This window comes from Phodopus roborovskii, unplaced genomic scaffold (assembly GCF_943737965.1).
Source record: "Phodopus roborovskii unplaced genomic scaffold, PHOROB, whole genome shotgun sequence".
Lineage (NCBI taxonomy): Eukaryota > Metazoa > Chordata > Mammalia > Rodentia > Cricetidae > Phodopus > Phodopus roborovskii.
In genome coordinates, this window is record NW_026126636.1 from 2327096 (window position 1) to 2350392 (window position 23297).

At 46.2% G+C, this 23297-nt stretch overlaps 1 pseudogene; it reads left to right on the top strand.

Moving 5' to 3' along the window:
- The first annotated feature begins 22777 nt into the window (after positions 1-22777).
- LOC127239050 (uncharacterized) lies at positions 22778-22876 on the top strand (annotated as a pseudogene).
- Positions 22877-23297: the final 421 nt, after the last annotated feature.

A 23297-nucleotide genomic window follows, 5' to 3' on the forward strand; every position in this document is an offset into this window, starting at 1 on the left:
AGCAGGGGGTGCTATATCCCCTGGAACTGGACTTACAGGTGGTTGTGAGCCACTATATGGGTGCTAGGAATCAATCCTGGTCCTCTGGAAGGAAGAGCAGCCAATGCTCTTAACCACTGAGCCATAGCTCCAGTCCTGTGTTCCTTCCTTCTTATTTTTTAACCTTTCATTATTGCACACTTAATCATTTAAATTTTCCTATATCATTTATTTCAATAGTACTTCCTGTGCTACTATGTACCTGTGTCTATCTCCTTTAATGTTGCAAAATTCATAGTTAGTTCTCCTTCTCATTTATAATATTATTACATATTTTTCCATCACTGGTCACATGTCTCCAACTACTTCTTCATTTTAGCAGTCTACTATCTGATTTCTAACTTACTAAGTTATGTCTCGTCATAATCAATACCATCATGGATTTGTTCAGTCACCAGATGTGATGGTTTGAGAGAAAATGGGCCCCATAGGCCCATAAGGAGTGGCACTATTAGGAGGTGTGGCCCTGCTGGAGTAGGTGTGGCCTTGTTGAAGGAAGTGTGTCACTGGGGGTGGGCTTTGAAGTTTCAGATGCTCAAATCCAGTGTTATTCTCTCTCATTTCCTGCTCCCTACAGATCCAGATGTACCACCATGGTTCCCACCATGATGACAATAGATGAAACCTCCAAACTGTAAGCCATCCCCCATTAAATGTTTTCCCTTATAGGAGTTGCTGTGGTCATGGGGTCTCTTCACAGCAATAAAACCCTAAGACACTATGATTCTCGTTTGTTGTGAATTAAAAGTTTAACTTGTGTGTCTCTATTCAACATCCAATAATGATATTTAAGGCTCCATGTTTGCTTCTGAAAACAGCTTTGACCAACCCAAGTATTGATGCATAACACTCTTGTTCTCATCATTTTCTGAAGAGTCTGTCAATACAAGAGACTTTTGTTGTTGTTTACCTGGAGTTAGTTTTGACTTTCAGCTCTGAGGAATGAACACATGGACTCCTGTGGATGCTAATTATATATTCCCCCGAGGGGCTATGTCCCAGGTCTCTTTCTAGGTTTTGTCTGTCTGCTGTCTGTCTGTTTTGAGACAGACTCACTAAGTCCTCCAGGATGGCCTTCAACACACTCTTCAGCCCAAGCTGACCACAAACTTGCAATTGAGCTGCTTCAGCCTCTCAAGCTGGAATGACAGGCTCTCACCACCAGGCCTAGAATAACTTTCTGTTCCTTGAAGATTTACATGGATTACCTCTGAAAAAATGTACTTAAACTTGTTTTTCCTTAAGATTTATTTACTTTTATTGTGTATGTCTGTGCGGTGTGTGTGTGTGTGCTTGTGTGTGTGTATATGTGCTTGTGTGTGTGTGTGTGTGTGTGTGTTTGTGTGTGTGTTTATACCACATGCATGCATGCAGTGATGGTGGAGGCCAGAAGATGGCGCCAGATCCCCTGGCGCTTATATTTGCTTTGTTGTGTTGTGTTTTCATTCTCATCCATAGATTCTTAAAACTGATTCTTGAAGGGATTCTCTTCCACATACAGATATCCTGTTGATAATTAAAATAGTCCATGATTTTAAGTGTGTCCTACTTGCTTTTCAATCTCTATCTCAAAATTTAGGGCAGTTAGGCCACAAGGCAACTAATTTGCTTCCTTGTAACAAAATGTAACTACATTTCTTTTCTCTTCCTGCTAAGTCCATGCTATGACTCTTCCCTAGCCAGTCCTCAGACACTAAATAAGCACAGATTTTTCTATAGGCATGGTTATTCATTCTTGTACAACACAGCTTCTCCTCAAAAGTTCATTTCTAACATTTCAATTTAGATTTTTCACAATTCAGGCCTATAGAGCATAAATGATGGGTTGAAATTTGTTCTGCCTCTGCAAAACAAAGCTGAGCCTTTAGCCCCTACCACGAACCGTGGGTGGCCACACAAAATGCTAGGGACAGACAATCCCCTAGGCAATTCTTTCTGTCCTGATAGAGCAGGTGTCTCCTAAAGGCAATCCACTGAGGAAGGGTGTGAGTAGGGAACACAAGTGGGTGTGAATATTGTAGGGGTCTGGGAAGATGTCTGAGGTTTTTGTTGCTTTATTTTGTTTTATTTTTAGTTTTGTTTTGTTTTTTGTTTGTTTTTGTTCATTTTGGTTTTCTATTGCTAGAATAAAACACCAAAAGCAACTTGGGGAGGAAAGGGTTCATTTGGCTTATACATCCAGATCACAGTCCATTGTTGAAGGATGCTAAGGCAGGAGCTGAAGCAGAAACTACAGGGAAATGCTGATTACTGCTCCCCATGGTTTGCTTAGTACTGCCCACAGTGGGCTGGGCTCTCCCAAATCAAACATTAAAAAAAAAAAAAAAATGACCCACAGACTGCTACAGGCAATCTGATGGTGGCATTTTCTCAACTGAGGTTCCTCTTTTCAAATAACTCTAGTTCAATGGTTCTCAACCTATGGGTTGAGACCCCTTCCAGGTTGAACAACCCTTTCACAGGGGTCACCTAAGACCATCAGAAAACACAGCTCCTTACATTACAATTCATCACAGTAGCAAAATTATAGTTACAAATTAGCAAATACTGTTATGGTTGGGGGTTCACCACAGCATTAGAAACTGCATTACAGGGCTGCGGCATTAAGATGGTTGAGAACCACCACTCCAACTTGTGTCAAGTTGACAGAAAACTAACCAGGACAGCAGGGCTAGCCCTTGTGTGCAAGCATCAGGCTGGAGACACAGCTCGACATCTCCCAGATGGTCAGCTACTGCTAGGAACAAGTTCACGAAGTCGCCATGCACAAGGTCTTTCTGTTGCCCCTAGCTTTACATCAGTTGTGTCTCAGCCAAGGTTTCCAGTCCTGGGCTGTTACAATCCTAGCAAAACAGAAAGGAGCGAGGAGTGCTTCAAAGATTCCGAGGTGCAAGCCAAGTGTGTCAAGTACAGGACGCACAAACACAGCGACCATGGAGTTTACCACTTTATTAAAACTGTGATTGTTCACATAAAGACTCAGCCAGGTCACATATTAATAATTATCACTGACAATCTTTAACATCAGCTGAAGTCCACAAGTGAAGCAATATCACATCTCCCGGTCTCATTTATCTTACTGCTTATAGCCCCTCTGTGGTCAGCATGCTGCGAGCTTCGCGGACATTTAATTATGAGCACATCATAAATGTAGCTGACAGGGCAGAGGCTGTGAGGGGGTGCGCCTGGCAAGGGGGTTGCAGTCAAGAGTACTCAGCTGACGTACCCCCCGACGAGGACAGGAAAGACCACTTCTCCCGTTTTCCCTCCGCAACTCCCTGCTACCCACTGGAAGCCGTCGTGATTGGAGGACCATCCTGAGGGCTTCTCCACACACTCTGTGACTCGGCAGCCAGGCTCGTAAATTTAAGTCATGTCTGTGGTCCAGCCTGTACAGATCAGCTATGAGTACCTTCACTGCACCACACTTGGAGGGTCCCACGTGTGGGCTCTACTCTCATGCAAATGAAGGGAAGGAGCTCTCCAAGCTCTCCAGGAAGCCCATCATCCTTGCCACCTGGCCAGAAATCCTCAGCTGTAGTGGGGTAAGGGGACAGCCAGGGTCAAGCATAGTGGTGCACAATTATAGTCACAGCATTCAGGAAGCAGTGACCAAAGGATTTTGGGTTCAGGATCAGCCTGATTGTATCACATGTTAGAGACTAGCCTGGGTTACATAGCAAGACCTGTCTCAAACACACAAAAGGAAAAGAAAAGAAAGAGAAAGGAAAATAAAGAAAAATGACTAGGGTCTGAAATGTAGCTCAGCAGTAAGGCACTTGCCTAGAATTCCCTAGTGAGAAGCTGGGGCTAAAACTCAATGATAGAGCACCTGCCTAGACTCCCCCAGTGAGGGGCTGGGACATGATTCAGTGGTAGACCACCTGCCTAGCTTATGCAAGGTCCTGAGTTGCATTCCCAGCAATATAAAGGAGTTGGGAGGAGCTGTTCTTAACAGCATCCCACCATTCAGCTACATCCAAGTACACAGAAAATGTCTTTCCAGGAAATCAGAAAAAGGTGACCTTGTATCCTGAGTGATGGAGCAGGAGGCTCTCCATGCACTTCTAATTAGCTGTGGCTTTGATACACTAGCCAAGGTGTCGGGCACTAATAAGGCCGCCAGCCTCTCAGAGTGGGCCTGGGGCTGCCAGATCTCAGAGTGTCGTGTTTCAAAGCAAGTGTCCTCAGAGGGGCCGGGGTGCAGATTCCTGTGCACCCTGGCAGGCTCCTGTAGGAAGACAAAGCATATAATAAGGGATGTGCAATGAAGGAGTTCTGAAGAGAAAGCTGAAAAGTAGCTATCATGTTGGCAGATAAATTCTACACACAATTATTCATTCCTAGCCCCTTGACATGTAGATTAATGAGTTTGATAACCCAGGCTTCTAGGAAGTAGATTCCGCCCTTCGCAGGCTTTCTCTCCCTCTACCTACAAACAGCGAGCTGGTCTATGGAGAGGGAAAAAAAAAAAAAAAAAACAAATCGATACATTTGCAGTAGCCATCCCTGCTTGCTCGTGATTGGAGCCTTATGTCAAAACTATGATGTGCCTTCTACCTCCTGACCTGGGAGGAAGCCACCGTTGTAGTCAAAGGAACATGGAAGGGACAGGAAGCTTCAGATCTTGTGCTCTGCTGAGTTCTGGTTCATCTGGTTCGTTGCCTAGCCTGGGCATGGGGCACTTTCAACTTCATCTCCTGCATCCCAGGCTAGACTTGCCAATGGCACTGGGTCACCCTCTCAGAAGAGAGGAGAAAGAATTAAGAACTGCAAGGATGTGGTAGAGGTCCCCAACCCGCTCTGGGTGTCGCAGGGAGGATGGGGGAACAGCTGTGAGCCTGAACTTGGACTGACGTCAAATCCCCACAAGGAGAAAATGCATCCAAAGTCGACCTGTATCTATGTCATCAGGTCTGCACGTTGTATCACATGTGATGTCCAAAGAGGGAGGAGTGAAATCGTGGATGTGCCCCTAGACTCAGAGAACGCCTTCCTGGGGCCGCGGAGACGGCTCAGTGGAGAAAGCGCTTGCCTTGGGGAACGGAAGCCCCAGAACCCACACAGAAGTCTGGTGGGCCTGCTAGCTGCTGCAGACCCGGGACTGGAAAAGCAGAGACAGGATCTGCAGGCTGCACTGGCTGAGCCAGCTGGAAATGGCAAGCCCTGGGTGTGCTGAGAGACCCTCAGAAAAGAAAGGAAAGCTATCAAAGAAGATACCAGGTATCAATCAGCTTTGTCCAACACAGACAGACACACACACACACACACACACACACACACACACACACACACACACACACGCACATTCCTTGAAAGAGACTTTAGAAAAGGTGGGTATGGAAGACAGTAGAATGGGAGATACTGAAATGGAAGGGAACTACTGGGGCAGGAGGGTTCAGTAGGGAAGGGGGCAGGGGGATAGATGGGGGCAGGGGGATAGATGGGGGCAGGGGGATAGATGGGGGCAGGGGGATAGATGGGGGCAGGGGGATAGATGGGGGCAGGGGGATAGATGGGGGCAGGGGGATAGATGGGGGCAGGGGGATAGATGGGGGCAGGGGGATAGATGGGAAGGGACGCGGGAAAATATGCATGAAAATCCCACAAGAAAATCTGTAACTTTGTAGGCTAATTTTAGAAGGAAGGGAGGAAGGAAGGAACGAAGGAACGAAGGAACGAAGGAAGGAAGGAAAGAAGGAAGGAAGGAAGGAAAGACTGCATTCCCAGAGTGGGTGCAATGGCTCACACCTGCAATCTGAACACCCAGGAGACTGAGGCAAGAGGATCAGGGAGTTCCAGGCTAACTGGGGCTTATAATATAGTAAGAGCCTGTCAGAAGAAAGAAGGGAGGGAGGGAGGGAGGAAGGAAGGAAAGACAGACAGGAAGGGGGTGAAAGGTGAAAAACATATGTGAAAAGAAAAAAATCTTTCAGTGTCCTCATTAGCCATGTTTCTAGATCTCAGTCCATTTTCTTGTTGCTTCATGGTGTTGTTTATCTTCCAGAAATAAAGCATGGTGAGCAGGCAAGATGGATGTCAGCAAATCTGACTACCTCAGTATAGTGAGATACTAACTTTGTCTGCATCTGTGGCACTGACCACGCCCATTGGGGGTGGAGACAGGAGCAGAAGTTACCTGGGGGAACTAGGTCTGAGGAGAGGGCCCTGGAGTGCTCTCTTGCTTGCAGCATGGGGACAGGAGAGCATCCAGAGGCATCCTTGGGACCAGGAACCTGCTGGTGTTCATCTGTCTAGGTTGTAAGTTATTTCTCCCTGAATAAACATCTATTGGGCCTGTTTCTCCTGTTCCTTATTAAACCATGATGCCTGAGTTGAGCTCCTGAAGCCACATGGCAGAAGGAAAGGACAGCCTCCTACAAGTTGTCATCTGATCTCCACACAAGTGCCATGACACACACACACGTGCACTCAACATAAAGAAATTAAAATGTAATAAAATTTTTAAAAGTAAGCAACCAGAAATAATGTGCATTTGCAACAAACACAAACAAAATTGGGAAGAAATATGCAATAGGTGGTAGTCATCAGAGAGCGGCGCTATTTGAGAAAGGTTAGGAAGTCATCCCTGGGGCTGGGTTCTGGGGTTTCAAAAGCCCAAGCCAGGCCCAATCTCCCCGCCTGCTATCTGTAGAACACAATGTAACTCTCAGCCATTTCTCCAACACTTGCCTGCATGTTGCCATCATGCTCCTCTCCGTGATGATAATGGAGTAAACCTCTGAAACGGTAAGCCAGCGCCAATTAAATGTTTTCTTTTATTAGAGTTGCCTTGGTCATGGTGTCTCTTCGCAGTAATAGGACAGTGACAGAGACAGGCAGTAGTAACTTACAAAGGTAAATGTCCTCACTTACATACCCAACCTTCCCATTTAGCTTACACTGAAAGAGGTGGGGCTGAGAGCCTGTGATGCAGAGGCAAGAGGTGGGTGGATAGAAGAACAAGAAAACCCCTCCCGGGATACTCTGGTAGAGAATCTAGCTGTTATTCTCCTCTGCCAGGCAAGTCCTTTGGGAAACAGAACAGATTCCAATGGCCTCGACAGAGTCCTGCGTAGGTCCTGGATAAGCAAGTTCAGTGCCTGAGATCTCTGTGGCTCCTGGGCCATCATCAGCATAGGCATTCTACAGATAGCTTATTTTATCCCACAATAATGGAGGGGCTGGAGAGATGGTTCAGCAGTTAAGAGTATACACTGCTCTTGCAGAGGATCTGAGTTTGGTCCCCAGTACCCACGTTGGGCAGCTCACAACCACCTGCAACTTCAGCTCCAAGGGATCCAGTGTTCTGTTCTGGCCTCTGCAGGTACCCGCGTTCATGTATGCAGAACCACACACAAACATACACAGACACATGAACAAAAATAAAAATAAATCTCTTTTTAAAGAGTAGGGATGTATAGAGTAGCAATCCACCCAGCTCATAAAAATCTGGTTCTCCACATAGACCAGTTTAGTTAAGTGTTTGTGTGGCAGTTTAATTAGGTGTCAGCCTAACTTCCTTCTTGATGCTAAACTGACAGCCATTTAGCATGCAAAAAACATGTCTCTCCACCATGGAGCCTTATAGTGTCCCCCCAAAGTCTTGGGATGATGACCACAGGAGGTCATCAGATTTCACCACTAGAAGTCCAGAATACTCATTAAATTCAAATATCAGACAGACATGACATGAAACATCCCTCATGGGCTTAGATGATCCCTTCCTGATAGGGAAGCTGTGAACTCTGGGGCTGGGACTTAATCAATAGAAGAGAGCCACCAGGGATAAGCCTTATAGAAACATCTGTCTCTGCTCCTGGCTGCCTCAGCTCTCTGTACCCTAGTCCATGAAGATGTGAAAAGTCATATTCCAAGCTCCCATCGCCATGCACAAACCCATTTCTCGGTCATGCCCTCTCCCATGAAGAACTTTATCCCTAAAACAATGTAACAAAATACACCTCTCCTCCCCCAAGCTGCTTCCACCAGGTGTTTTGTGACTGTGACAAGAAAAGTAGCTAATGCAACAATGAATAGCTTTTAGTATAAATATGTCACAAATGTGCATAGGACACATTGATACTAAAAAGATAATTTGCTATACGAAGTAACAAGATAATGTACTAAGAATGTTTTAGCATTAGTATGCCCCATGCATGTTTGAGACATTTATACTAAAAATTCTATTCGCTATCTGAAATTCAAGTGTAAGGAGCCACCAGTGTCCTTGGGAAACTACTCAAGGACAAATCAAAAGATGACCAGAGAGATGTGAACAAAAACAGCTCCATATGCAAGACCACCAGATGAGTCCTCTATCCCCACATCTGGCCTCTCCCCAAAACACCATACCCCTCACCCCAAGTGCAAAGCCATCAACTTCGGAGGGAAACAAGGACCATTGCTCCTGAGCAGATCTGAACCCCGTTGCTGGGTTCTGGAGCTCTATGTAAGAGCTCAAACTCGGGAAAGGCATCTCAGGCTAGAAGTATGGTCAGGAGGGAACCTCAAGGGCCACGAAACTCCAAAGCCTTTGAGGCGTGATGGTACACACTTGTAATTCCAGCATTCAGGGGACTGAGACAGGTCGATTCTAAGTTCAAAGCCAGCCTGGGCTGCATAAGCCCCTCAAAAAAAAAAAAAAAAAAAAAAAAAAAAAAAAAAAAGAAAGAAAGAAAGAAAGAAAGAAAGAAAGAAAAGAAAAAGAAAAAGAAAAAAAAAAGAGTCCAGAGTCCATAGAATTCCTGACAAGCATCATCATGATCCCAGAATGCACTTGGAGCAGGATTAATGGAAGAGGTGATACTCTGCAGTTTGCGTTTGGGTTGTTTGTTGTTTTTGTTGTTGTTTTCCCCAAAAGTTGTGTTAGACTGATTCATCTTCTCTTCTAGATATAAAAGTTGCAACCTTGGTGCTTCCTACAGAACCTAAGCAGGGACCTGTCCATGTCCTTGATCTTCCTAGACAAAGCTGTCACTGCCTAGCTTTTGCTGGTTCCAGGTGCTGGGCTGTCTGAGAGACAGAGTCGGGGCTGTGTCCTCAGGAGTGAACTCCATCAAGACAGACAGTCTGTGCACCTGCCAGGCAGCAGCAGGAACTCAGACCTGTCCCCACAACTGCTGCCACTCATTGGTCTCAAAACCCCACTTAGAACTCACCCAACAGATACATCTCCAGTTTCTGTCACATGAGCGAAAGAGAAGCAAACATCCCCTGGCTTTGGCATTGCCAATATCTTTGCCAGTGAAATCCCCACTCCCATCTGCCCTTGAACTCAGCCCCTCAGTGCCACAGCTTCAGAGAAGATTCCAGAAGACATGTTCTGCACACCATCAGACTGCTCAATGGATCTCACTAGTATCCACCTGTGCAAATCTAGCTCCCCAGAGCAAGCAGGACCCCAGCCATGCTTTGGATGGAAAGGCTCTCCGCCCCTTCAGAACGGCTCTTCCAGCTGACAGGTCCCAAATGCTGGGGCCAAGTAGCAAAGTGACCTGTGTGAACCCCAAAAGACACAGATGCAAATGGGCCATCCAGCCAATAGCCCAAACACAAGGTAGGTCTGCCATTTGTGGTCAGCCGAAAGATACCTTCCCAAAACACAGGGGTTGTTTTAAACAATGAGACCAGGGAAAGTTCCCCAATAGTCTATGCTGCTCATGCACAACTGAAAGCAGGGAGACAAACTTGGGCTTTATAGTCAAGTAACTGCTAGGCCTGGAGCAGTAGGCAGGCCGAGATGGTGATGGAGACAAAGAGGTACCTTACAGGATGCCCCAAAACACTGCATTGGGCCCTCATGGCACCCATCCACTAGAGGTCAAAACCTGGTTCCTCTCAGGCCTCACTGCAGCCCACTGTCTCATTTGATTCACACAGTTAATGATAAATTTGAAACAACTGCCAATATTTTAAAAATCGGTTTTCACAGGAAAATCCAGGGAAAGCAAAATGTTTTTCTTGAAACCTCAGTCCAACTCAGTCTCTCAGAAAGCCCAGCACCGGAACCCAGCGAAAGCTAGACAGTAACAGCGTTGTCTGGGAAGACTGAGGGAACCAGGTCCGACAGCACTAAGGCCAGGCTCAACTGGAAGAGCCAGGGAGAGCTTCCCTCAACCCCTACCATCCCTGAGATAGGATAGAGACCAACTAACCAGGTCTACAGTCCCCAGCCTTCCCTTTAGTGTAACTCCTGCTCTGTGGCTGTTTCCTATAGACCACAAAAAACTCAGCACTTCCTAGCATCCCCCGCACCCCAAATCTGTCAGAAGGGCTATTTTTTTTTTTATAACAAGCTACTGCTGTGCCCACAGGTCAGCCCCCCCCCAGGTATGCATTGACTATGTCCAGTGCTAACAGTATCATGAACTCATAAGACAGACAGCTCCGGAGACTCATGAAGCATTTAGGAAACTAGCAAAATTTCAGAGAGCACTCTAGCCAAGACAAATCCATGACCCAAGGTCAAAGGCAAGAATCAAGTACCCATTTCACAGGCTGGTTGTGATGTAGTGGGGTCACTGCGTCGCCTGTCTTCCCCACGCCTTGCAGTATGAACGCCCATGAGCAGGTTGAAAGGGACAGTTGTGCCACCACAGATATGGTAAGTGCAGAAGGAGTGAGGGATCCTGATTGGCTGGTTCTGGGAACTGGCATTCTGGGCAGAGCTTTAAAAGGGATAATGTATCTTTAAGGCCAGGTGCCCTTCAGGGAGCGTCGTGAATAAATGTCTTCTCAGATGCCTGTAAATATTCCATCGTCTCTCTGTCATTACTACTATGAAATGATAATGAAGCATGAAAGAAATATAATTCCATATTCAGATGACAGCATTAGCCTCCATAAGCAAACTGAAATATTTATTAGTAAAATGTTCGGTATCTACGCCTGTAATCTAAAAAAAAAAAAAGGACAAAAATGTTTTATAATAAAAAAGAGATTGAATGCGGAGGTAAAATGTGGTTGGCTGATTTTATTGCTTATTATTAAATCCTGGCAAAACAATTATTTTTTTCTTTTCATTAGTAAGACACCCAAATTAAAACTCTGCCCTCCGGCTGCAGCTTTACAGTAGTGATTAAAAACAAGGTATCGTGATACATGGGGCTTTTGACAATGGCGTAATCAAATTCATTTGTATTGTTCAATCTTTCCCTGACAAATATTTTTACAGTAAAATATACCAAACAAAGAATCGCATGCAACAACTATCAATACAGAGGAATTAGGAACCCTTGTCATTATTTAAAAAGCGAACGGATACGACGTTGCCATAATCTTGAATACAAACGGTAGTGTGTAGTTAATTAGGGTAATTATTGCCTAAATTGTGCTTAATTGTCTTATGCTGAATAGGACGCACGAAGGAAGATTTTTGAGCTCCCTACAATGCCTGAGTGCCACCAAACTCCTGAGTTATAATTTAGTAAGTTTTGATGGTATTTCTATAAGTCAGAAAATACCCCTGAACACAAGGTAAGAGGCAAACAGGAGCCAGCGTCCTGACCTCTCTTTCACCTTACTGAAAAAGAGGCGTCGGAGAGCCCTTCAGTACTCCAGCATCACTTGAGCATTCTTGTACTGGGAGCACATTCCTTAAAGGAAAGGGGAAAGAGAGAGTGAGCAAGCAGAAGGAGAAAAAAAACAGAGTCTTTGAAGTGAATGAAAAATTAGAAATTCAAGTGACCACGATCAATTCTGAAACACTGCACAAAATTAATTACAGTTTTGCATCAGAAGCAAGGATGTAGATTTCAGACAGGCGATGTCATTTATCTCAACCTGCACAATACACAAGGCGATTAAAAAGCCAACCGTGTCCCCACCTCCCGAGTCGAAGGCCTCGCTGAGGCTGTGAAGTACAAATGATTAACTCCAAATTATGCAAGGGACTGCGTGCCTGCTTCAGCTTGAATGGAGTGTGTGGCAAGTCCCCGGAGCTGGAGAGGGACAGATCTGAGGCTCTTTATCAAAATCCAGTCTGGCCACCACCCCACCCCCTGACAGAGACGAGATAAATTACAGGGAGAGCTGGCCAGCACTGCAGAGGGCTTGCTCTGCAAACTCCAACTCTCCCTCTATTCCTTTTTAATTGCTTGTCTTGAATTTGCATGTTTGGAAGAGCAGGTTCAAGGATTGACTCCATTCTACAGACAAACTCGACCAAACAGTTTCCCAATTCATGTGGAGTTGCAGGGATCTGTCATAGGAGGTGAAATATTTGGCCTTGTGAACCCTGATAGAGAGACGCATACCAGGTAGGATGCACCTTCCCTCTCTAGCCCTAGGAACCCTTCAAGATCCAGGAGGATTGACGAAGTCTCCAGGTTTGGGTCCAAAGAAGCAAAGAAACTTATGTGTATCCCCCTTTATCTGCTCCCCCCTGCCCTGATTAACCCCCCCTTGAAAGGAAGGAAGGAAGAAAATAGGCAATATTCACATGTGTTCAAAATACATCTTAACTCTGTTGTCAAAATGAACTCAGTATTAGAAAGACTGACAGATTTTCTCCACTCTGAGAAACCACACATGATGTGTCACCACACACACACACATACACAGAGAGAGAGAGAGAGAGAGAGAGAGAGAGAGAGAGAGAGAGAAGCAGAGTGTCTGGTTCTTTAAACCCTGTATTCACAGCTGATTTATTAACACAAAAGATGCCAAGTGGAAAGCTGTCGCTTCAAGATTTGTAAACACGGACCTTACAAACCCTGAGGTCTTCAACTCCCCTGGGTTGCCTTGCAAAACCTGTGCTGCCTCCCTGGCCCATGCCAATCTTAACCACCTACTCTCCACCTGCCGCTTGTATACTTCTTAAACACAGATGGAGACAGTCCCCTGCAGTTGCTGAAGCTGCCTTCCGGCCCAAGACCTGAGCAAGTCTGATTCACCAGTGGTCAGGAATATCACAAGAAGGCATGAAGACCGGATGTGAGAAAGGTCCACGCCCACATCACTCTGTTCCCAGAAGACAACAGAAGCAAAACGGAGCAGCAGCCAGCCCTTGGCCCTCTGTTGGGGGCACAAGGGAGTGGTGGGGACTGTGGCTCACATTAACTGTATGATCCCTGAGGCAGACTGCTGCACCTGTATCCAAATGGCCATTGTGGTAAATAAAAGCCCACATGTGTAAATTTTCAGTGAAAATTGGGAACCTGGATTCTTTCAGAAAATTGTTGCCCTTTTTAATGTTGAATAGAGAATAGCACTTTAAGAACACATAAAAGAATACTCTGCTGGCCAAATATAAATTCTTTCATGCTTTATAGACATTTTTTTCTTCTGGTGATGGGGATGGACTCCTTGATCCTGGACATTCTAGACAAGTGTTCTGCCTCTGAGCCACACCCCCAGCCCCTCACTGGGGGATTCTAGGAAGGGGCTCTATCACTGAGCCACACCCCACCTAGGTAGGTGGTCTATACTGAGCCATGCCCCCAGCATTAGGCATTTTTATTATCATGTACTAATTATATAAAATAATGAAGTTCACTATGACATTTCAACTACAGTTTTGATAACCAACTAGAGTCCAGGATGTCCCTGATTCTGTGCTGTGCTTTTGCTGAAAAATAGATGTTTTCACTGTTGGATTTTTAAAGGAAATAGCTCAGGGCAGCTCTCTCCTGTCATACTGGCCTCTGGCAGCCAGGACTCTAGACCTCTTCGCTACACAGCTGCTCCCCAGCAGCCTTGCCTCACACTGTCCAGTTTGCCTGGTGTGGTTTGGTGAAACAGCGTCTCATCCTATAGCCCAGACTAGCCTCAAACTCACAGTCCTCCTATAGCTTTGCCTGTGCCTATGCTAGCACATCACACCAGACCCTATGCTTAGAGAGCACGTAGTTTCAGGCCAGCTCACTACATGTTGCTTTCGATTTCTGGGGTAGCCTGGATCCATATGTTTTGCTTATTAATCCTCGGATTTGTAGGGGGAGGAGTTATATAAATACCTAAAAGCTGCCAATCTGAGATGGACACACCAATCTGCTCCTTGCCACAGTCCCTCTGCTCCCTGAGCCTAGGCCCAGCCCCTCTCTAGACTGACTCCCCCTCCCCCACGGCTGGAAGTAGCCCACTAACAGTTCCATCAGAGAAAGCAAGATGTACTTGCTTCTGCAAACAGTGTGCCCTCAAGTGAGGTGGCACACACCTTTAATCACATGGGATATTGAGGCAAGAGGATCTCCATGAGTTTGAGGCCAGCTTGGTCTACAGAGTGAGTTATAGGACAGCCTGGGCTACACAGATACACCCCCATCTCAAAAAGACTAATAATAGTGTGGCAGGCCAGTGTCCTTAAGGATGTGAGGATGAGGAGGATGCCATTCTGGGTACCCGAACAAACACCTTCTCCAACCATCCCTAACTCCATTGCTGGAACAAAAACGGTCTGCTCCTAAGCTTCTCCATGTCCTGACAGCCACCACCAAAACCCCAGCACGCACCACATTCAATCCTTAAGATCCATTCCAGCTGAGGAAGTCACCAGGTGGGAAGTGCACAGGATACATCTGAAGAAACACAATGGCTATGGCACTTGAGTAAATCATGGGATCTCAGAGCTTGTATCTGAGCACCTGGAGAACGAGCTGTCCACCTGCCCTGTGGGTACCCAAGGAAGCAAATTTACAGTTCACGATGCCAAGCTGCCATATAAACATCACAATGATCCTCTCTTTCTCTCTCTCTCTCTCTCTCTCTCTCATGACCATGATGCATGGTGCATAGTGACAATCTCAAATGTCCCCTTCAAAGCAGCAATGAAATGAACACCCCTTTAAAAGAAACTGGCAGAAACTGGTGGGGACCTCAGTCCACAATTGCACAATACACTTATGGGGCCTAGGAGGTGGTCAGGAGACCAGAATGCAATGCTCACCGCCCCTCCCCGACAAGGAGCATCTAGTCTACGGGCAGTGCAGAGAGATCTGGAAGTGAGGCGAAGTAGCCAGGAAGTCTTTGCATCAGGACAGTCAAGACCCAGGAGCCACAGCCCATGTCGTCGATTCTGACTACTGTCAGGACACACCAGGGTGCAAACAGATCCATCCCCCTTCAAAATTAATCTTTACAGTCTTCACGTACACTCATTGTACAGGCTGATGGCCTGCATGGTGACATGTGTGTCATGAACCTTCACTCCTCTGTTACCTGTTCTTATCACCACCCTTGCCAGCTCCCTCTTCTCAATCACCGCCCTCCTTGTTTATCTTTTAGTCTAGAATCCACATATTGAAGAAAGCATGCACAATTCCTCTTTCTGAGACTGGATTGTTCCACTTAATACAGCCCCCAGACTCTCCACTCTTTCACTGTTTTCCATCAGTTCAACCTAGGGAAGACATCTGGACCATTCCGGGTGGAACACTGCAGTCATAAACATGGGTGTGTGTGCAGTTATCTCTGTGGCATACTTAGATGCCTTTGGGTGTGTCCCCAAGAATGCTGGGTCATACCACAGTTCTGTTTTAGGCTGAACCAGACCAACAGAAGGTGAGTCTCCACACCCTGGCTGCTGGCCAGTGTTTGTCATCTTGGTTTTCTTGATGGTACTGATGCTGACTGAGATAAGATTGAGTGTCAACTTTTTTCTTGTTTAGAAACAGTCTCTTATAGCCCAGGCTGGCCTTGAACTTGTTCATCTCCTACCCCACAGGAATCAAACTCAGGGTCTCAGGCATGCCAGACAAGGAGTATCTCCAACCCTGCAGTGTAGTTTTGAATTGCATTTCCCTGGTGACTAAGAAAGCTGAGCTTTTCTTTCCAGTCATTTATTGGCCATCTGCACTTCATTTTTATAACTCTCCATTTGGTTTGCTTGCTCACTTATTGACTGGATAATTGGGAATTTTTTGACATGTGACATTTTTAGTTCCTTATATTTTCTAGCTATGCTAACACTCTACCAGATGAATAGTAGGCAAAAATTTAAAATCCCCTGTTGTGGGATATTTGTACACTGTGTGAAGGTACATTGCTGTGATTGGTGCAAATACAAAGCTGAATGGCCAATGGCTAGGCAGCAGAGAATAGGTGGGACTTCTGGGCAGAGAGAAACTGGGAGGAGGAAGCTAGGCACGTGATTTCACCAGCAGACTTGGAGCAAGTGAATATGCCCTACTAAGAGGTAACAGAGCCATTTAGCAGAACATAGCTTGAAAAATATGGGTTAATTATGTTTTAAGAACTAGTTGGAGGGAAAGCCTACACTAAGTCCAAGCTTGCAGGCTGATGGTCCAAAGATAGTCCAACAAGAAAGCTTGCTGCAATTCCTGCCTTGTTCTGTAGATTATATCTTCACACAGATTACTTATGATATATATGTCCACTTGGTTGCCCCTAAAGACAAATACCTGCCTTCCAAGTCAAGGCAGGGGCAAGCTAGAGGCCTGCCTCTCTTTCTGAGGATTGCTACCCCAGGCTGCAAATACCGCCAGCATCCCTGTGCCAGAGTAAGAGGAGATAACATTTGATACAAGGTCTCGAGCCAGTCATAAGTACCTTAGCAAAATCTTCATCAAAAGGACTCTATTCCTTAAGCTCTATATATTGAAAAGAAAACAAAAAAAAATTAAAAGAAGAACATTGCTTGTTGTTTCTATGAATCAGAACACTGGAGCTTAACAACTTAGGAAGTCATTTTACAAAATATCACAAATTTTGCCAGGCAGTGGTGGCACACGTCTTTAATGCCAGAACTCAGGAGGCAGAGGCAGGTGGATCTCTAAGTTTGAAGCCACCTGGTCTACAGAGTGAATTCCAGGACATCCAAGGCTACACAAAGAAACCCTGTCTCAAAAAAAAAAAAAGAAAAAAAAAGGCACAAATTTGAGTGAGTTTGAGCCATGTTTATCAATAGCTTTTTCCATCCACAGGCATTCATAATTAGGTCATAATAGTTCACAAAATGTCTTTCTTGCTATGGGTGACACCAAACTACAGTCATTAATGGCACTTTAGAATATCAAGACTATCACTCCTGGTAAGCCACACTGCCACAGATGAGAATCAAATCCTCCCAGAAGGAGAAGACAACACTTCCCACTCATTCTCCACCTTCCTAGAGTCAACACATGGCCTTCAATGAGAAGACAACAGGTCTGAGAGATGACATGGCTTACAGAAAGATTCACAGCAGCTTAATGACCAACCTGAGACAAGAATGCCAACCCAGGGCACAGGCTCTATCCTCAGGGAACAGGGCCAAGGGTCAGGGAGGACTCTAGTAACACCTGACCATCTCCAAGCTCATGAAAGGGATGCTAAAAACCTTGAGCAAGGTCAAATGTCTTCAAATCTGAAGGAAGGACCTACTTGCTTGCCATCCCGAGTTCTCACTGAGCATCACTGTACCAGTGGATATTATTGGAAGGGAGCTGCACCTCAGGGCCATGCTTAGCCATCTGCTTGGTTAACCACTTTCTCCTGTTGTTATGATAAATACAGTGAGAAAAGCACAAAGCTTAAGGGAAGTCCTGGGTCAGGGGCTTGGGCATTGGCCACATCGCATCTGTAGTCAGGAAGCAGGGAGAGATGAATGCCAGATCTCAGACTGCTTCCTCTTTTATGTCATCTAGGACCCCAGACCATGGAATGATCCTGCCTACATTTTGGGTGGATCTTGCTACCTCCAATTACCCTAATTTGCATAATCTCTCACAGGCAAGGCCCAGAAGTTTGTCTCCCAAATGATTCTAGACCCTTTCAAGTTGACAATGTTAGCCATCATGCAAACGCACAGAGATGGTGTTTCCAGACAGTCTGGGTAAAGATGGGTGAAACTAATGTCAAACAACAGTACCATTTTCCAGGGCATTGCTGTCTGGAGAATGTATCCTCGGCTCTCTCTAGATCTTTCCAAAGAGAAGCAGACCTGATTCAGATGAAGAAAGGATCCTAGGAGAAGACGTTCATAGGACATTTTTCATAAACTCCATACTTGGCAGTGCCTCTTAGGAGATGACAGGGCAAATAGGGTGATTGTCATTTCCAACTAGCTATGAGACACTTCACAACCCAAAGCTCGGTCTTCTCAGACAGTACCGCTATTCAAGAGTGGTGTTGTCATGTTGTTACTGTAACAACAACTGAGTTTTGCTGGGAAAGAAAACAGTCATAATGGGCCACTTCCAGGGATGCTAAGAGGGTAGGACAGGGAAAAGGAAGTCATCCCTACCCAGGAATCCCTGCCTCACACCTGACACTGGGCAAACTCCTCCTTGGGTCTCAGGCTTGGTGGCCATAAAATAGAAGGAGAACAACACACGTCTCGCAATGTGGTTTGGAGGCTCCACAGAGACAATTCAGGTGAATAGCCTAAGCTACGGCAGAAGGATGCTGGCCCTGGGGACCAGCAGATGCGTGCAGTCTGTCTCCTTTAACATGGTTACTGGAACTGGTGTTGAAAAGAAAATTAGGAGTGTTTCTGGTATGGAACTTCCCCCTGAATATTTGTGTTAAAACAGAAGCTATACAAATACTTACCATAATAACAACAACCACTGGAGAATTTCTGCGAGTCGGGGTAAAGAAGAAGTGAAGGCAGAGGCCTCTCCAATGTCTGAAGCAACAAAAGGCAGAGTCTGTGGTGACTGGCCAACCTACTCCTTGTCCCACGTGACAGGCTGGCAGTCCCTGCAGACGAGGGTCCAGGTGCCCAGCTGACTTCTGGGCAATGCCTGAACCACTAAGTAAGGCCAAGATAACTGCCGACCGACATTACTGCCAGCTGACTGCAGGTATCTAGCCCAGCAAAGGAAAGCTAACTGGCCTGGACCACAGACTCCCCAGCTGGCCACAGGACCACAGTGCGTAAGCCACTGAACTTTCGGGAGACTTGTCACACAACAGCAGCTGAGACATCCTTCCAGACACTTCACCGCACAGATGAAATGCCAAGTCCAGGACGTATTTCTCCTCCCCTGCACCTCTAAATGGTCGTTCCCATGCTGAGCTTCCACATTCATGGTACTGGATGCAAAGGAGACCTTATTCTCTCAGAACCCTCCATGGCTCCCTAGGGTTGGGGGTCACATGGATTACCCACATGCCATCTCACCTGACAACTCCATTCCCTCCAGACAGATTCTCAAGAAGACTCCAGATGTCTCCTGTCACTCACAAACGTTCCTTGAGAACAAAGCCACAAGCTTGGCTCTGCTGGGGAGGGGGGCAAAGAACCCCTGCTTTCAGCCTCAGCGCTCCTCCCCTTCCACTGGGGCGCCTGTCCTCCAGGCCATTCTTCCCTGGGCACCACGCCTCTCCTCACTTGTGTGAGATCAGGCTCTGGAGAGCAGATCTCACTTACCCTAGAACAACTACCCTAAAGACCTCAGCCTGGGTTCCCAGCATGCACGGGGCCTGCCAGGGCTCCACTGTGGCTGTTTGTGGTGATGTGTATCCACCCTCACAAGCAAAGCACTAAAGCTGTTCAGATGTGGGATAAAGAGGAAGAGTACCAGAGGCAAGCCATGCCGTTTAACTGCCACTTACGACCAAGGTACACATGACTAAGGTCCTGCTTGGGAAATGACGCTAATGATTTCTGCCCCATTCAGAGCAAAATGATGGTGTGGGCTGGGGATATCGCTTAACTTAGCAGTGAAGTACCTTCCTAGAATCCCCCAGTGAGGAGCTGGGGGTGTGGCTCAGTGGAAGAGCACCTTCCTAGAATCCCCCTGTAAAGATGAAAAACCATACACCTTACATCCCCCAGTAAGGAGTTGGGGGTGTGGCTCAGTGATAGAGCACCTTCCTAGAATCCCCCAGTGAGGGGCTGGGGGAGTGGCTCAGCCATGAATTACCTGCTTAACATGTGCAAGGCCTTAAGTGCAATATTAAATACAAAAAAATAAATAAAAATTTAAAAAAAGTTTTAATGTGATCTAGGCATGGTGCAATATGTGTGTTATCCAAATACTTGAGAGGAAGAGGCAGGAGGACCACAAGTTTGAGGTCAGTTTAACTTACATTTCTAGACTCTGTCAAAGAAAGAAAGGGAATGAAGGAGGGAGGGAAGGAGGGGGAAAGGCAGGGAGGGAGATAGAGGCGAGAAGAGAGGGAGGGAGAGAAGAAAGGAGGAAGGAAGGTAGGAAGGAGGAAGGAAGGAAAAGAAATAGTGGGCCCCTCTGACAGGGGACACCATGTGAACCTCCAGCCAGCACCAGTGCAGCGGACTCAGCAGAGCCCAGAGAAGGCAGCACTATTCCCAAACCAGCCAGCCTCAGACGTCGGCCATCTGTAAAACCCTGACTGTGGTCATTAGGAACCAACACAGTTGGTTCAACCTACAGATATTAACGCGCCAGCCTACCCTAGAGGCAGGGCTGAACCCTGCTAGCCCAGATCACAGCCTGCTTAAGGAAGTCATCATCAGCTGCCCCCACGCCACACCCTCATGGCCTGTGCAGCCAGGAGCCCCAGGTTCAGCTTTCTCCCACCTGCTTAGTGGTGTGACTAAAGGACAGTGAGGGGGGCTGTTTTATTAAATGAAAATGCAATTGCCTGACCAGTAAAAACCGCTCCTGTATGTAATACCAGTGATAGATTTATTAAGCCTCGGTGCTGGCACACTCTTCTACGTTCGTGGTTATTATCTGTCCACTTCCCAACCTGAAGAGGTTAGATTGTTTAAAGATTTGTTAGCTATGAGCTGCTTAAAGAAGGCCAAGTATAAACTCCCAGCTAATTGAAAAATAGCATTTTATCAGATTCTCCCCCGATATTATATTGTAATGGTTGTACTTAGAGGACTCTCAATACTTCAATAAGTGGTGAAATTAAAAAAATCACATCTTCGGGGCTTTACAGAAAATGTGGCTGTTCCCAATTTATACTGCTTTTTTAACCATTATTTTCTTATATTTCCCACAATGCCTCGAATCAGAAGCAAACAGAAACTGAGTGATTACCCCAAAGTGTGCTAGATGAACTGGAAAAAGTCTATTCAAACAAAGCTCATTAGTTCTGATACCTCCAGGGCTATGACAAATTAAGCCGCGGCTGTGTGTGCTTGCAGACAAAAGGGTAACTCAGGCTGAGCTAGGCACTGTGTCAATAAATTCCCCTGAAAAAGGTAAAAACTACAATTGGAGCTAAAATGGAATCCCTTTAAGGAGCGTGTACAAAATAGATCATCCGTTCTTTCTTAAGTACATCTATGAACCCGTCTGTGATGAATTATTGCCGCCGAGGAGGTGGCCACTCCATAGGGGCTGCCTGGCCAGGTGCTCGGAGAAGGTGCTGGCTAAATCCACCCTCTTTGCCTTGCAAAGACTTGGCCCTGCCGGGAGGAAAGTATTCCAAACCCAATGGGCAGAGCACATGCTTCCAAAACCCAGAAATCCAGCGCTCTGACTGCCTGCTGGATCCCAAGCGAGAGCCCACGTTATTCCCAAAGCCAGGCTGACAGCCGCCAGCTTGGAATGGAGCGGTGACCTTAAAAGAACCTTGTCTTCTCAGCCAAGAGAGGCTTGTGCACTATAACCAAGGTAGGTATCCTTCTTGGCTTGTGGGTCCACTTCAAACGGGAACTCCTAGAAGTATAAAAAGTATTTGTAAGCAATCTGGCCACAGGGGCTTTTATAAATATTTATAGAATGGGTGGGTGGGTGGATGGATGGATGGATGGATGGACGGACGGCGGACTTGACATTTAGGTAGGATCACATGAGTAAAATAGTTGGCCTTGATTGTAATTTTCCTTTGAATAAGATCATTAGTAAAACACACTTCCGGGCCTGTTTGTTTGGGAAGTTCCACAGATGATTGGGACATAAAGTAGCAACTGAGGAAGGTCCACTCTGAATGGATGTCCAACAGACTGGAGACTCAGAGGGAGGCAGTAAGTTTGGTGTTCGTTCCTACCTACCTACCTACCTACCTATCCATCATCTATCTATCTTCTCTCTTCCTTTCCCTCCTTCCCTCTCTCTTTCTCCTATCTGCCCACCTTGAGGTGTGTGGCACTCCCATCATCTTTTAGCCTAGCTTCCCGTGGGAAGCCATCCACTGACTGAAAACACAAGCCAAATTAAATCCATTCCCTTTTAGATTGTTTCCTCTGGAATTTTGTCAAGCGATGTGGGAATTGGAGTATCATGACTAGCCCCAGCTTTTTGGCTGTCTTTGGGTATCTGGGACATGCAATGGCAATAGTCCCACATGAACAGCACGTCTGTGGGTTCCTCACAGTGCCTGCTGCTCTCAATGGCCTTTACTCCATAGCAATTTCACAAGGTAGTTAATCCCAGGCCGTCAAGGTCGGGAAAATCCTCATGTACCCAATTCCTAGAAAACAAGGACCACTCGAGGACCCACAGACCGTTTGGGCCCAGCACTGTTTCCTTTTAGGCACCCAAATAGGTTACCAACCCAGTTCTAGAGGTCTCTGGGGTCACAGACCCCAGTGTAGTTAAACTCAGGCCTGATAGGCAGAGGAGAAACAAGTCTCGGAGGTGGGAGAGCTCACAGTGAGCTCGCAGTAACTCTAAGATCAGACCTACATTCTCAATGTTGAGGTCACAGATGGCACACAGCGTTCCAACTCCAACAGAGTAAACCCTTCTCCCCTTCGCCTTTACATCTGTGCTGTGTCCCTGTTTCTCTTGGTCCACCTACCCAACCATCTACCCATCTAGCTAGATGCAAAATATAATCTTGTAATTTTTGTTTATAGGAGCAGTTTGAGGGCTGGAGGGATGCGGTAATACTCCACTCTGCCATCCCCTTGGTACCCAGTACAGACACTAAAATTGGAGCGATACAGGGAAGATTAGCATGGCCCCTGTGCAAGGATGACATGAAAATTCGTCAAGTATTCCATATTTTTTCTTTTTCTCTTAAACTTTGTTTTATGTGGGGGATGGTGCAGGGGCAGAGGATGGGTGAGAAGGGACAGGTAGTAAATGAATGGGATCAAGAAACATGATATAAAAGACACAATAAATCCATAAATGAGTTCATCATGGCAAGGAAGTATGGTTCCAAGCAGCAGGAGCAGATAGTTGAGAGCTCACATCTTTAAACCCTAGTAACCTGGAAGCAGAGGGAGTAAACAGGAAGTAGGGAGAGACTATAAACATTAGACTTCCCCTGATGGCATACTTCCTCTTTCAAGGCTGCACCTCCCATAACTTCTCTAAATAGAACCACCAACTGGAGATCAAGAGTTGAAGAACCTGAGCCTGTGAGGGACGCTTCTCAATCAAACCATCACAAGGGATGAGCTCCTGTGGGTGTCTCAAGACACC